The 14,060-nt window shown below is 40.0% G+C and overlaps 1 pseudogene; it reads right to left on the reverse strand.

The window, feature by feature from the left end:
* Positions 1-1,576: 1,576 nt before the first annotated feature.
* Positions 1,577-12,443, reverse strand: LOC110578901 (annotated as a pseudogene).
* Between the last annotated feature and the right edge of the window lie 1,617 nt (positions 12,444-14,060).

The raw sequence follows: 14,060 nt of genomic DNA on the forward strand, positions 1-14,060 counted from the left end.
ATGGAGTGTGAATAAGTCAAGGTTGTTTTTGTTTTTTTGTTTTTAACAATCAGGCAATTTCTGACGCCACAGTTCTATCGTAACCTCCGACAATCTAGATTTTTGCCCCAAGTTCTGTTTTCACTCTGCTTTATAGCTGTTCCCTCAACCTTGGCACACTCCAGGATGTACCTGTTTGACCAGTGTTAATTTTCCATTCTTTGTCTCTCTTGTCACCCTCCACAGAAGTGGGAGCCCCCCACTTAAGGAAAAACTTAATGGTACCACCTCCAGGCCAATGACATCTCAGGGATCCAAGCCCACAGTTGAGTCATATTCGTCTTCTATTTGATCCACCTGCCTCTGGATCTTCAAATTCAGATGAGGATCTTATGATTTCTAGTTAGGTAACACATCCCTTAAAAAATATCATACACTTTCAGCATTAAGCCTCACAGATCAGAATCAATAAGGTAATGTTACTATAGATTTGTTCCATGTTTCTCACCTCTTAGAACCCCCTACTATGATCTAGCTATTCTTAAAAAGTATCACGAGGGAAGAGTTTTGTCTTGCTCAGTGCTATATCCACAGTTCTGCAAACAGTATTTGACATATAGACATTGCTCAATAAATACCTACTTGGTTTAATTAATGATATACGATTTGTCATGTATTAAATATATATATACTTTTTATAGTTCCACTTGCATAGCCTTTTTAAAGATTTTTTATTTATTTATTTGAGAGAGAGTGAGAGAGAGAGCACAAGACGGGGGAGCGGGAGAGGGAGAAGCAGACTCCCTGCTGAGTGGGGAGCCCGATGCGGGACTCAATCCCGGGACTCCAGGATCATGACCTGAGCCGAAGGCAGTTGCTTAACCAACTGAGCCACCCAGGCGCCCCGCATAACCTTTTTAAAATGCAATCAATTCCAATAATCTTTATCAAGCAAATAAAATTAGTGTGACTGGACAGTTTGAGTATAGACCATAAGCATTCCTTCTTTTTGATATTTAAATGAAGATTTGGCATTTAAATCACAGGCTTACCTTAGAAAAGACAGTGGGTTTGTTGCAGCCAAAATTATTTCAATCCCTTTGTATGGTATAAGGAGCCAAATGACTAGTATAACTAAATATTTCTCTTTATTTATTTATTTTTTGCCTCACACTACTTTTTATTTGCAACATAATTCACGCAATTCTTCTAAACAATGGCATAAAAGAGACTTCCTTGTGTATAAATAACTTACACACCTTCCATAAAGGAAATGCTCAAAGATGCTAGAACAGATCTCCCGCTGCTGCAGTGTTCTCACAGAGTTGATGCACAATATATAAATATTCAAGTCCAATATTAAAAACTCAAGCACTTGACTAACTTTAATGAAGTTTCTCAAACTATAATGATATATTTAAAGTGCATATATATATTTTTAAGAAAGATTATTGTCAATAACTTCTCTATAAAAATAAGTTTGATGGTTTGGTCCATCTAACTTTACTACTATGAGTATGAACATTTAGCTTTTAATATGTGGTCAGTCTTGTTCTACCTTCTCTCAACACTGACACCAACAGAGAAGCAAAAGGAGCTAGCGGAGTGCTAACACGTGAGGATCAGTCCGGTGACTCTGGACACAATGCATTCTAGGAGGAGGTACCCATGTAACCAGATCTGGGTGATACGGTTTATTCTTCCTTCCCTGATTTGGATAACCAGATGGAATAGGAGGAGAGTAGTGGTTCTGGTGGGCATTCCCTCGGAACATTCCTGGCTTCTTTCTGGGCAAAGGGTGCCACCTTGGAGGAGGCAGGAATATCAATTCTGAAATCTGGTACACAGGGCTTGGGGCTGCCCTCACCCAACTGGGTTTCACTTCTACTTCCTTACTTGTTTCTTAGTCTGAAGAAGAGGATCCTGAAAGAACATCAGAGGTAACTAACTTTCATGGAGATTTCCTCCTTGTTCTCACCCTCATTTTCTTTTTTAAAGATTTTATTTATTTATCTGACAGAGAGAGAGAGAGAGAAAGAGAGAGCACAAGCAGGAGGAGCAGCAGAGGGAGAGGGAGGAGCAGCAGAGGGAGAGGGAGAAGCAGGCTCCCCCACTGAGCTGGGAGCCTGACTCGGGGCTCGATCCCAAGATCCTGGAATCATGATCTGAGCCAAAAGCAGATGCTTAACCGACTGAGCCACCCAGGCGCCCCTCTCATCGTCATTTTCAAAGCTGACACCAGTGAACGCATTGTTCTTCTCTCCGTCCCCACCCCACACCCGACAGCCCACCTCCCACGGCGCCCCGCACAGAGTGAGCTCCTTTGGCAAACCTAGGTCCATGTACAAGGTGCCCCTGTTCGCACAGGCTTCCAGGACGCCGGGATCAACTGTGAAACTTACAGGAATGCATCTGTAGGCCTGTCCTTCTGATGGTTTTTCTGGATACCACTGATTTTTCTGGAAGTATGAGTCAATTTCTCAACAAATCTCTCAACGGCCTCTGTTTTCAAGTTACCATGTTTTCTAACTCGCCTTTCGTGAGAAAGAAGGCAACAGCATCAATTTCCTTCTTCACCTTTCGCTCCGCGGGAGCACCGGGGGGCGCTGGGGCTGCACACTTGGCAGCCGCCTCCGCACAGTCCCGGGTAGGAACCCGGGCGCCGCCTCTGCACAGCGAGCCTGATCCCAGCCTGGGGCTCCTGCCTCGTCTAAATACTTCTCTTTAAATTATAAGATTTATCAAGTGGTAAGCTGGGAGTTATTTTGTTGTGTTATTCATAAGATATTTCAAGGAGAGAACCAAAAGACATAGTAGCACTTTACTGGAAATTACCTATCCACTTCCCTATTGCCTATTTATCCCCATCTTATTCCAGAAAAGATTGAATGTGGCTTGCAAAATGACATAAAATACTTAGATAGCATAAATAAAAGCAGAGCAAAAGAAAGAGACAAAGGACATAAAACATAACTAGGAACGATGGTAAAATGTACATCATAAAGATCCATATGGTTGCTACAACTGAGTCATAAATTTGGCCCTGAGCATTCTACCAAGTTCACTGGCAAAGGGAAACCTGATCAATTCCTCAACGCACAGGGTTTATAACACAGAAACAGCAATTTATCAGGATGAACATGATGATTATTGTCCTAAGATCAGACAGGATGTGCTTACTAATGTTCTTATATTTTTCCTCAATATAGGCTGATGATAACAGTAGAGAGCAATTTAATAAAAGCAATTCTGCAAGGAGGAAATAGCTCCTGGTAACTTGCCTCTCCTTATTTACCTACTTGCTGTAATCAGCATGACTAGCTAAGAATTACAGTATACACAGCATGCAGTTGCCGGAACAGTCCCTTATGCAGAATACCCCTGTTTCTTTCCAAATTATCATTTTATTTTCCATGCAATATATTTCTAATAAAACACTGAAGCAAAAAATAATCCTGTATCTTTAACAATGTCATTCAAGAAAAAACAACCAATAATCTTCACTTCTGTTATAGGGTTTTTTGCTTGCTGCTGTATAAAGAAAATTATGACCTTTAGCATTTAAAAACTCAGAAATATTCTCTCTCATTTCTATTTGCATAAAGTCTGTGGAGTTCAGCACTGCATCCACCACATTATTTCAACTCTCCTTTCGTTATTTTAATTATTTATCACAAAGATGTATAAAGATTATATTGTTTGACAAAGTCATGAGGACAAGCAAATAACAGTGTTTTTAAAAAGGAAAAGGTGAAATTTTACTCTTTGACACATAATTGTTTCACCTTATAAACATAAGGTTAAAAAGAAAATAGTTTTAAATCAACCACTGGGTGGTGGGTGGGAATTTCAGATTCCAACTGAACAAGCATTACTTGCACAATGGCTATGCTAAGCACTGTACCAAAGGTTCTCACACGAATATCCCAAAGTAAGTGTCCTGGCAACAGCCCTGTGAAGTGGGGGCTATCATTCCTATTTTACAGATAAAGAAGCTGGGGCAGTAATGCTATGGTCAGTAAAATTTTTCTATAAAGGGACAGAGAGTAATTATTTTAGACATTGTGGAGCATTAAGTCTTTGTCACAATCACTCAGCTCTGTGGCTGTCATGGGAAAAGCATAAACCATACTTAAAGGAATGGGTGTGGCTCTGTTCCAATAAATTCTTTTTTTTTTTTTTTTTAGATTTTATTTATTTGCGAGAGAGAGAATGAGAGACAGAGAGCATGAGAGGGAGGAGGGTCAGAGGGAGAAGCAGACTCCCTGCTGAGTGGGGAGCCCGATGTGGGACTTGATCCCGGGACTCCAGGATCATGACCTGAGCCGAAGGCAGTTGCTTAACCGACTGAGCCACCCAGGCGCCCTCCAATAAATTCTTAATCTCAGGAAACAAACTGAGGGTTGCTGGAGTGGTGGGGGGTGGGAGGGATGGGGCGGCTGGGTGATAGACATTGGGGAGGGTATGTGCTATGGTGAGCGCTGTGAATTGTGCAAGACTGTTGAATCACAGATCTGTACCTCTGAAGCAAATAATACATTATATGTTAAAAAAAAAAAGAAGAAGATAGCAGGAGGAGAAGAATGAAGGGGGGGAAATCGGAGGGGGAGACGAACCATGAGAGACGATGGACTCTGAGAAACAAACTGAGGGTTCTAGAGGGGAGGTTAGGTGGGAGGATGGGTTAGCCTGGTGATGGGTATTAAAGAGGGCTCATTCTGCATGGAGCACTGGGTGTTATAGGCAAACAATGAATCATGGAACACTACATCAAAAACTAATGAGGTAATGTATGGTGATTAACATAACATAATGAAAAAAAAAAGAAAAAGGGGGAAAAAAAAACTGTATCCACAAAAGAGATGGCAGATCCACAAAACTGATCCTTGGGCCATAATTTGCACACCTCTGAAGCTCAATGTTTTTTCCAGTCCCTCATAGTTTCTTTAGTACCTAGACTCCCATTTTAAAATAATGAGTTATTGGGGCGCCTGGGTGGCTTAGGCCAGGTGGATTCTTAGTGGTGTTGGTTCATTATAGATCTCTTAGGTAAGTTCATCTATAAAGTAAACAAACCCATGTCTGTGACAATGGATTGTCTTTCTTTTTAATGTCAAAGTTATTAGGCTAACAGATTCTCCCCATCAGTGACAAAGCTGAGATGAAACATGGGAAGGGAAGGAGATGGAGAAACCTCCTTCTGCCAGAGCTACAAATCCCTCAAGCAGAGAAGCCATGAGTGTCTTGCCATGATGAAATTCCTCTCCCACCTGACCCTGCATGTGAACTATCCACTGCTGGATTGCACTTGACCATCAAATGTATAAAACGGATGACTGAATGATAGATGCATGAAAGTACTAGCCAGGGAATGTGGACGTTTCAGTGGGTAGGAAAGAATGTTCTAAGCAGAGTGAACAGCATATGCAAAAGCATATGCACACACACAAAAAAAAATCCAGGGACAGTATCAGAAGTTCCAGCAACTGAAAATAGACCAGACTAGCAAGAGTTGAGTATAAAGGGGTTTATAAGATATGAAAGCTAGAAATGTAATTCTGAGTCCAATCACTGCTCAGTTCAATCATTTGGCATCATGACCTTGTTCAATAAACTGTTTCCCTGTCTATGGACTGGGTAAACATTCACTAGCATATTGTAATGTCTAGTTAATAAAACATCAAATCACCTTCTCTGTGTCCATCTGCTTTTATGGGGGTATCAATAAAGAATCTATCATTGTGAGTATAAGCACATGTAAGATTTAAAACACATAATGCATTTATAATTTTCCCCAATCCTAGTAACTTTATCTGCGTTTTCATGGTTGGGACATTTGGGAAATCATTCTATAATTTAAAAATACATTAATCAATCTGAAAATTAACATTTTCTTTCTTGTGCTTGCAGCAATAGCTTCTGAGAACTTTATTTCAATTAGAAATGTCCAATTATAATAAATGCCTCTAATGAAGATGTAAAAAGACAAGAATAAAAGTGAAGAAATGGGAACACTGAAGAGATAGGTTGTAAAGGGCAACCATTACTCAGTTTCTTCTAACTGCCTTCAGAACTCACTATCTCCCTTAAAAGGAGGAGATCTGAATTATATATAATGTATTAGTAACAATTGTACTTTGGGAGTTTTTCCAGGCAGTTCACATAAATGGGAAAACAAATGCATGTGAGGTCCTGCATATCCATCTGAGTACTTAAAGGATAATAATACTAATTTTAAAGTATATTAGGAAATAAAGGGTTAATCCTTACCTATTGTTCTTAGATCCCTATTGTCTTGTTCAGATCCACTTGTGAAAAAGGTAGAAGAAAATAAATTGTCAAGTGCCAACATCTATTCATTATAACCTATGAGCTTATATTTTAACTGTAAGAAATTTTTAAATGCCTCAGCCTTATTTCTTACTTACTAGGACATTAATTCTGCCAGCTCTGGGTTCATGTGGCACACATGTGGGAATAATTCTTGACCAGCTCGTAAGAAGCGATTAAAATTCAAGGGTTCTGGCTAGACTTGCAGTCAAACATGTAGCATTAGAATCAAAGCCTATTTGAATGAAATCGATAAGCACAACATTATCTTTTGCAAATCAGCATCTGTCTAAGGATGGAACAGCACATTCAAATTGATGTCTGTGTAAGCAGATAGATTTAAGACCAGAGACGGGGGAAACTTTGACAAACTTGTCCCTCCTACTAATAATCAATTTTTGCTCTATTTTTGCCCATAAGGAAGCCTAAAGCTTTTAGGAAACTACACAGGAGGTCTATGTAATAAATATATGTCTATTATTTATCTATCGTCTATTAAGGTTATAGTTCCATGATTTAGTTTAATTCTCACATTTCTATGAGTTAGAGAAGTTGGTTTTAGCACCTCTGTTTTCCTGATATGGAAAGGGAGGATGACAAACTTGACCAATGACACAGCTAAGAAGAGGAGCAACCAGGATTTGAATCGAAGTCTAACGCCAAAGCCTCTGCTTTTTCTTCACTACCCACAAAGTGCCAAAACTACATAAGCCTTTTGAAACATGCAGATAGGGACTTGGGATATGTAGCAACTTTACTCCTAGTGCTCATACATCAGTACTTGTCTTTCCTTCAGAATAAAGGGGATGCTTCATAGTCATGGGGGAAAGTATGAAATAACCTATCCCTGTAGAAAAGCTCATGTAAAGTACTCTAAACAGAAGAGACCCAAAATGAATATATTCTGTTTACTATGGTTCACATTTAAATATTATTCTATTGACAAAAAAATTGACATCTGTTAATATAATCACAGAGGCAGAGAACCTTCTCTCACCTCCATCTTGAATGTGAAATATTTCTACAAGAAACATTCTCCAAGAATATTGCTATTGCTATAACAAATTAACCATAATCCCCTCCCCGATTCCAATTATGGAAAATCTGCCTCAACAAAATTCCATTTAAAAAAGAAATAAGGTACAGAATGAACCACAGATTTCCTCAGGGAAACTGGGGTAAGGGCAGGACCAATGATGAGATTGCTTCATGGATTTCCTTTTCTGATAGTCTTGGTTAGGTAGTTGAACAACATAAGAGATAAGGATGCTCCGAGACGGCCACTGAAGGGAAGTCTGCTTGATGAGAACACGAGGAGAAAGGGAGAATGGGGCCTCCAAGACTCCTGTTCATAATGTGTCTGTCGGTAATTCTTCCCAGCTACACCCTAATCCTCCAATAGCTCCTCTTCCTCCTTATGGCCCTTCCCAGATACTTTACCTCTCATACATTCAGAAATGATTTCAAAGTGAGAGCTATAAGTAAACAGAAGTACCACTTCCTGTCATGCCCTTAACTAGATGCAGCATAGATGTTAGAAACATGGACTCCGGAGCCATTCGGCTTGGATTTGTATCATAGCTTTGCCATAGACTTGGGCATGTTGAATATGCTTCACTTCTCCATATATATAATAGGGTGATAACAGTGTCTCCTTCACACAGTTGTGGTAAGGATTAAATGTGGAACACCAGTGCCTGGAACAGAGTAGGTTTTCAATAAATGTTAGCTACTGTTAATATTTTGAAGAAGCAGTAAGTTGAATTCTCCACTTCCATACCCATATACAGTTGATCCTTAAACAACATGGATTTGAACTGCATGGGTCCACTTACACACAGATTTTTTTTTACAGTACAGTTCTATAAATGGATTTTCCTTATGGATTTCTTATTAGCATTTTCTTTTCTCCAGCTTGCTTTATGGTAAGAATACAGTGTTTAATAGATATGACATACCAAATAGGTATTAACTGCCTGATTATGTTATTAGCAAGGCTTCTGGGCAACAGTACAGTATTGGTAGTTAAGTTTGGGGAGAGTCAAAAGTTATACATGGATTCTTCCAGTGAAGGGCACAGGAGTTGGTGCCCCTAACTCCCATGTTGTTCAAGAGTCAACTATAATTATAAAAATTCCATTGGCAGTTTCAATTTAATTGTGAAAAACAGGGTTTTTTTTCCAGCTTCATCAGATTCTCATAAAATACTCAGAGAAAAATGTCCCATCAGTCCATAAATATTTCAAACATCACTGGTCACTAACTTCCCTCCACTCAATGCTTTTCCATGTTCCTACACTTTATGATTACATGTTTTTAATGAGTTGAAAGAGGAGAATTCACACTTTGCCGTGTTTATTTCCTTCAGCTTTTAATGTGAGTAATAAATATTTTCATTTATTTTTTAATTCACTCTTGGTGACAATCCACCCAATGGCATACTGATATTTTCATGTATTTTCCCCCTATATAAACACATAGCCATTAAAACCAACAACTGTTGTTTTGCTTTCTTTTAAATAATATAAGCAATTAGATTTACAGATGGTGACCCACTAGTCCCAGTTTTCTGGGGACTTTCTAGATTTAAGCACTGAAAGTCCCATGTCCAGAGATCTCCTTTGATCCTGGAAAAACCAGGACACTTGATTCATATTGGACAAATATATTGCAGTTGTCTTTAAAATACCCCAAACCATGGGGTACTTGGGTGGCTCAGTCAGTTGAACGTCAACTCTTGATTTCAGCTCAGGTCATGAGGACTACATGGAGGGATATAGGATAAAAGTCTAGAACAATACCTGGCACAATCCAAGTATTCTAAAAAGTATTTTATCATGCTATTACTTTGGACAAGTCACTGGCCTCAGTGAGAGGAGAAGATATTGACTAAATTTGGCTACGGCCCTCAAGGAGCATTATAAAAGCTTTGGGGGAAGAGATCCTGGGTCATGGGTCAAGCAAGGCTTATTCTCTGCTTTTGATTTAGGAAAGGGGCCTAACCTTTCTACGCATTCATTTCCTTATAAGCTTCATAGAATCTACCGATAATCCCAAATCATTTCCAGGTTTCAGTATGTTTAGTCTTCAATAACTTCTCCTCCCAAATAGGACATCAGGACTTTTAACATTTCAGGCACATACCAGGGTCAACAAAAATAGCCTTTGTCTCTGTCTCAGTGCCTTCTACTTTGAATATTTGTGTTAATAATGTGCTTCCTCGGTGCTCTAAACCAAAAGATTATTTTTATCCTAACCTTTTCATAGGCTGTCTTCAAAGAAATGCTGCCAAAACATCAATATTTTTTCCACTAGAAAACTGAAGAATTGTTGTCCATGTAATTCAGTAAAAATGTGGGTATAATTGAGGATGTCTCACTCAACCAGCTATCGTCAGGTGAGGTCACGGTGATCATTTGGCACAGCCTCCCCCCCTCCCCAACCCTATCCCCAAGTCCTGTCCCACTGTCCCTCAGTGTTCTTCATTGGAGAAACAGAAGTGTCTTAAAGAAGGTAACGAGATCTTTTCACTTTCTTCTACCTTATGTACTTAATCATCAAGGGCAGATGGGGATGGCATCTAAGGAGGGAGCAGTGGCTGCAGGGAAGCTGGCAAGGCATTTGCCAGGCTTGGAACCCAGCAGATATACCATTAGCCACAGTGGCCCATGATTCAGCTGAGTCCCATCACAACCCAGGCTACCTTCCTGATCTCCTTCATAGTCCAGTCCAGGAACCCAAAGAAGCATCATCCTGGAATCAGAAGATCATGGAGTTATACAGGCTTGGAGATGAGTCCCTCCAAACAGAAGTGACTCAACAGTCAATTTTCACCTGTTTAAATTTCCCGTTGGGGCTCTCCAGAGATTCAAGTTCAGCAATGTACCCAAGGCTTTGTCTTATGGATGGCTCATGTTCTTCCTCATATTCATTTCCACATTTCTCTGCCACCTTCCAAACTGTTTTATCTTGTTTGATTCTCCTACTTAATGAAGTTTTTCTTTTACTATCTTACCAATATGGAGAACCATTTCTTTATTTTAAGTTCCTCGTATTCTGGAGGGTAGAATTCACATCCCATTACTGCACCCTCCCTTAAGTAACAAAATTGATCAGTTACTGAGTTCTAATGATTCCTCTTCCATGGGTTTTTATCACATCTCTCTCCCTTTTTTAATCCCTCTGACACAATCCTAATAAAAACAACAAAATCCACAGTTTACAGAAGGTCTAGTGTGGGTCGGGCACTTTGCCGACATAGTCTCTAAGTCCTTGCCACTACCATGCAGTGAAGGGGTTATTGTCTCTATTTGGCTCTTCTCTATTTCACTTATTATGATCCAATATATACATACTTACTTGCTTTATTTATATGTCTACTGGTTCCCTCAACCAACTGGAATGTAAGTTTCATGAGGATATTTGTTTTGTTCATTGCTATATCACCAGTGCCTAGAACCGGAACCAAGTTGGCAAGGACCCATCATTTTAATTTAGAACACAGCACAGTGTCTGGCATTTATGTATCCCCCCAAAATTAACAAATCAAGAATGACATACAAGACTCCTTTTCTACTTCCGTCTGCTTATAGCTTATTTTTGACTTTTCATTACAAATTGGCCCATTCTGCATTTATTTAGTTATTTACTTACTTATTTATTGAGAGAGAGAGTAGGGAGGGGCAGAGGGAAAGGAAAGAGAGAATCTTAAGTAGGCTCCACGTCCAGTGTAGAGCCTGATGCAGAGCTTGATCTCACAACCCTGAGATCATGACCTGAGCCAAAATCAAGGGTCGGATGCTTACCAGACTAAGCCACCCAGGCACCTCAAATTCAATGCATTAGAGCTTCTGCAATTATGGCAGCTGATTAAGTGGCCTCTGCAGGGTTTTTGTCTTTGCATCTTATGTTAGAGCTTAAAGTCCACTCATTAGGCAGCCAATCGCAGGGAGGGAAGATGGAGATAAAGTAGGGGAGAGCAAGAAAAAGTTGGAATCCATAAATATGATCTGGAATCCACAAGGAAAGACTGAAACCTGTGTCATTTCCTATTGCCTCTGACCTTGATCGTGTAGATATCTGCAGAAACCAGGGCCTTTCTTCATGGAGTTAAACACACACACATGGCCCAAGATTCAGAGATGCTGAAGAAGGATCCTGAGGAAGTCGGAGTGCCCGCAGGCCTGACAGCCTCCTCACATGAATGAGTCAGACCTGTGTAAGCTACAAAGTGGCCCTCCATATAGCTTACAAGGATCTCCCGTGTGGCCCACCCCATCTGGAAACATACAGAAAAAGGAATTCTGAGAAATGTAGTTCAGTTTAGTAACGTTGACGCATTACAAAGCTGCTTCTCATATCTTCCAATTAATTGCTCATGACAGTTTTGAGTTGCATTTCCTGTTTTGCCAGTGAGTAACAACCCACCCTAATAAAGACTGAGAAAACTTGTTTGTTCTTTTATAAAGGTCTTAAGGTATTCCTGAATTCCTATGTCTTGCCCCTACTATGCCACTTAAATTTAATTGGATACTCTCACTTAAATTAACTTCTCTATTGGTTAGAATTGCATTTGTCTACAAATAACATTAAACCAAAATAAACAAATAAAAATAATGCCTTAAACAAAATAAAAAGTATTTCTTTTTCACATAAAAGACATAGGAAGTCTAGAGCTGGTTTGTCTATGAACATCAGAAACTCAGGCTTTCTCTATCAATAAGATAAGTTGTAGCATCTTTAAAGTTACTTCATGGTCCATGGAGGCTGCTAGATCTCCAACCATTGCACCTACTTTCCAGGAAGAGATAAAAATCCAAAGAGCTTACCTCCCAGCAACCTTACTGATTTCTTGAAGATTTTCTGGAAATCCTGAAGAACAGCTTCCACTTGTGTCTCAGAGCTTCAAGAGGAGCTGAGGATTATAGCCCAGGGCTGTGTACATAGCTTAGGGGGAAATGAATATTGGGAAGGAAATAGCAACATCTGTCACAATTTCTAAGAAGAAATATTCCCTACACAAATCATACTTACCTGGATGAGATTTTGCTTCCTTCCCTAGGAATAAGAAGAGTATTGAATGTGAGGTGGGCTTTAAAACAGTTAATTTTGTGGCTGGAGACTTCATTCAGCATTGTCCACAAATATTTTTGAAGTTCTGCACTTAGAATATGGGTCTTACAGAGAAAGTCTTCAAACTCTTAAGTTGAAGCAGTGGAGATAATACAGAAACCCAAATTTTGCCGTCAAAGACATGAAATGTGAATTACTGTAAAAGGTGTGCCGAGTGTTAGGGGAGCTCAGTGGGACGCTGGGTGCACGTCAGCAGGCAGTGATCGCCAGAGGAACTGGAGGCTGATGCAGACAGGAGTGTGGACGGGGCCCAGGCTGCATGTTGAGATCTCCGTGAGACCATCATGGTTTAGACCAGCTTGTGGAGACTGCAAGGGTCAACCAGACAGGGGTTCATTAGTTTACCAGTTGAGGGAAGGAAGCGGCCCTGAGAAGGAAAACTTGATAAGGATCCCCGAGGACCTGCAGAAGTGGAGGGAGCAATGCAGAATTTATTCTGGACATAGAATTAGTGTCTGTTTAATATCAGAGCACGTGAGCCTGAACTACCTACCATTCCTTGCAGGTGTTACTTTAAAGGTGGTTATTCATTCACCTGATTGTACTATTGTTGAAACACTTTCCTGTCTTCATCATTAAGAGTGGTATGCCAGGCAAACTGTCCGTTTGTACTGCCTTCCACCTTAGCATTAAAAAAAAAAAAAAAAGCATTTAGTTTGTCAAAATTTGCTTGTCACTTAGCCATGTCGATTTTATGTATGAAATACGACCGCAGTCTAATGAGACTAATATCTTACAAATGCAGTGGCATTTATGCATCCTAGTGAATGCCAATGACTTCAGAGTTATGGGGGAAGAAAACACAGTTACAGTGGCTGCTATAGATGCAAACATTTTGGGAGCTCCCGTTCTAGAATTCAGCAGACAGTGTGGCATTTTTGGGGCGGGGGCACTCTCATGTATGCTTCTTGTTTTCCATCCTGCTTGGGTAAACAAGGACTGAAAGAATGGGTCTGTTCAAATGGTAGGCACTGCAGAGGCCCAGAGCATGTGGTTAAGAGCAAGGGGTCCAGGGACGGAGCGCCCAAGTTCAAATCCTAGCTCTGCTCCACACGAGCTGGGCAACCCTGGGTGAGTTTCTTACCACCTTTTTGTCTCCGTTTTCTCACCTGCAAAGTGGGGATACTAAAATTAGTTCTACATCAAAGCGTCTGGGGGTGGGGCAGACCTGAGGCTTCAGGTCAGGTTCAAATTATTTTAGCTGCGAGGATAAGGTCCCTGGGAACAACCAGAAGAGGAATATGGTTTTGCTAAACAAAGTGGTATGAACATTAAATTTCTATTTTTTCCTCAACAAAATATCCTTAAGCAATTAAGTTAAATATGAACAACCAAGTACCTGCTGTTTAAAAAAAAATGGAGCACTTTTTATAATTAATGTCTTAAATCTTTAAAAAATAACAGATTCTCAAGAATGTAAACAAAGAGCAGAACAAGGCGTTTCTAAATTAGCTTTCCTGTTTTGAAGACAAATTAGAAGTTACTGAGAAATGAAAGGGCAGTCTCTACTTCCTCATTTAGCTTGCCTTCAAGAATGTGGAGTCTAAGCTCTAGCTCTGGGACGATTTTACCGCCTCCCCTCAGTAATCTATGTACCTGGAGTTGGGTCAGCTTGACAG

This window comes from Neomonachus schauinslandi, chromosome 4 (genome assembly GCF_002201575.2).
Source record: "Neomonachus schauinslandi chromosome 4, ASM220157v2, whole genome shotgun sequence".
NCBI lineage: Eukaryota > Metazoa > Chordata > Mammalia > Carnivora > Phocidae > Neomonachus > Neomonachus schauinslandi.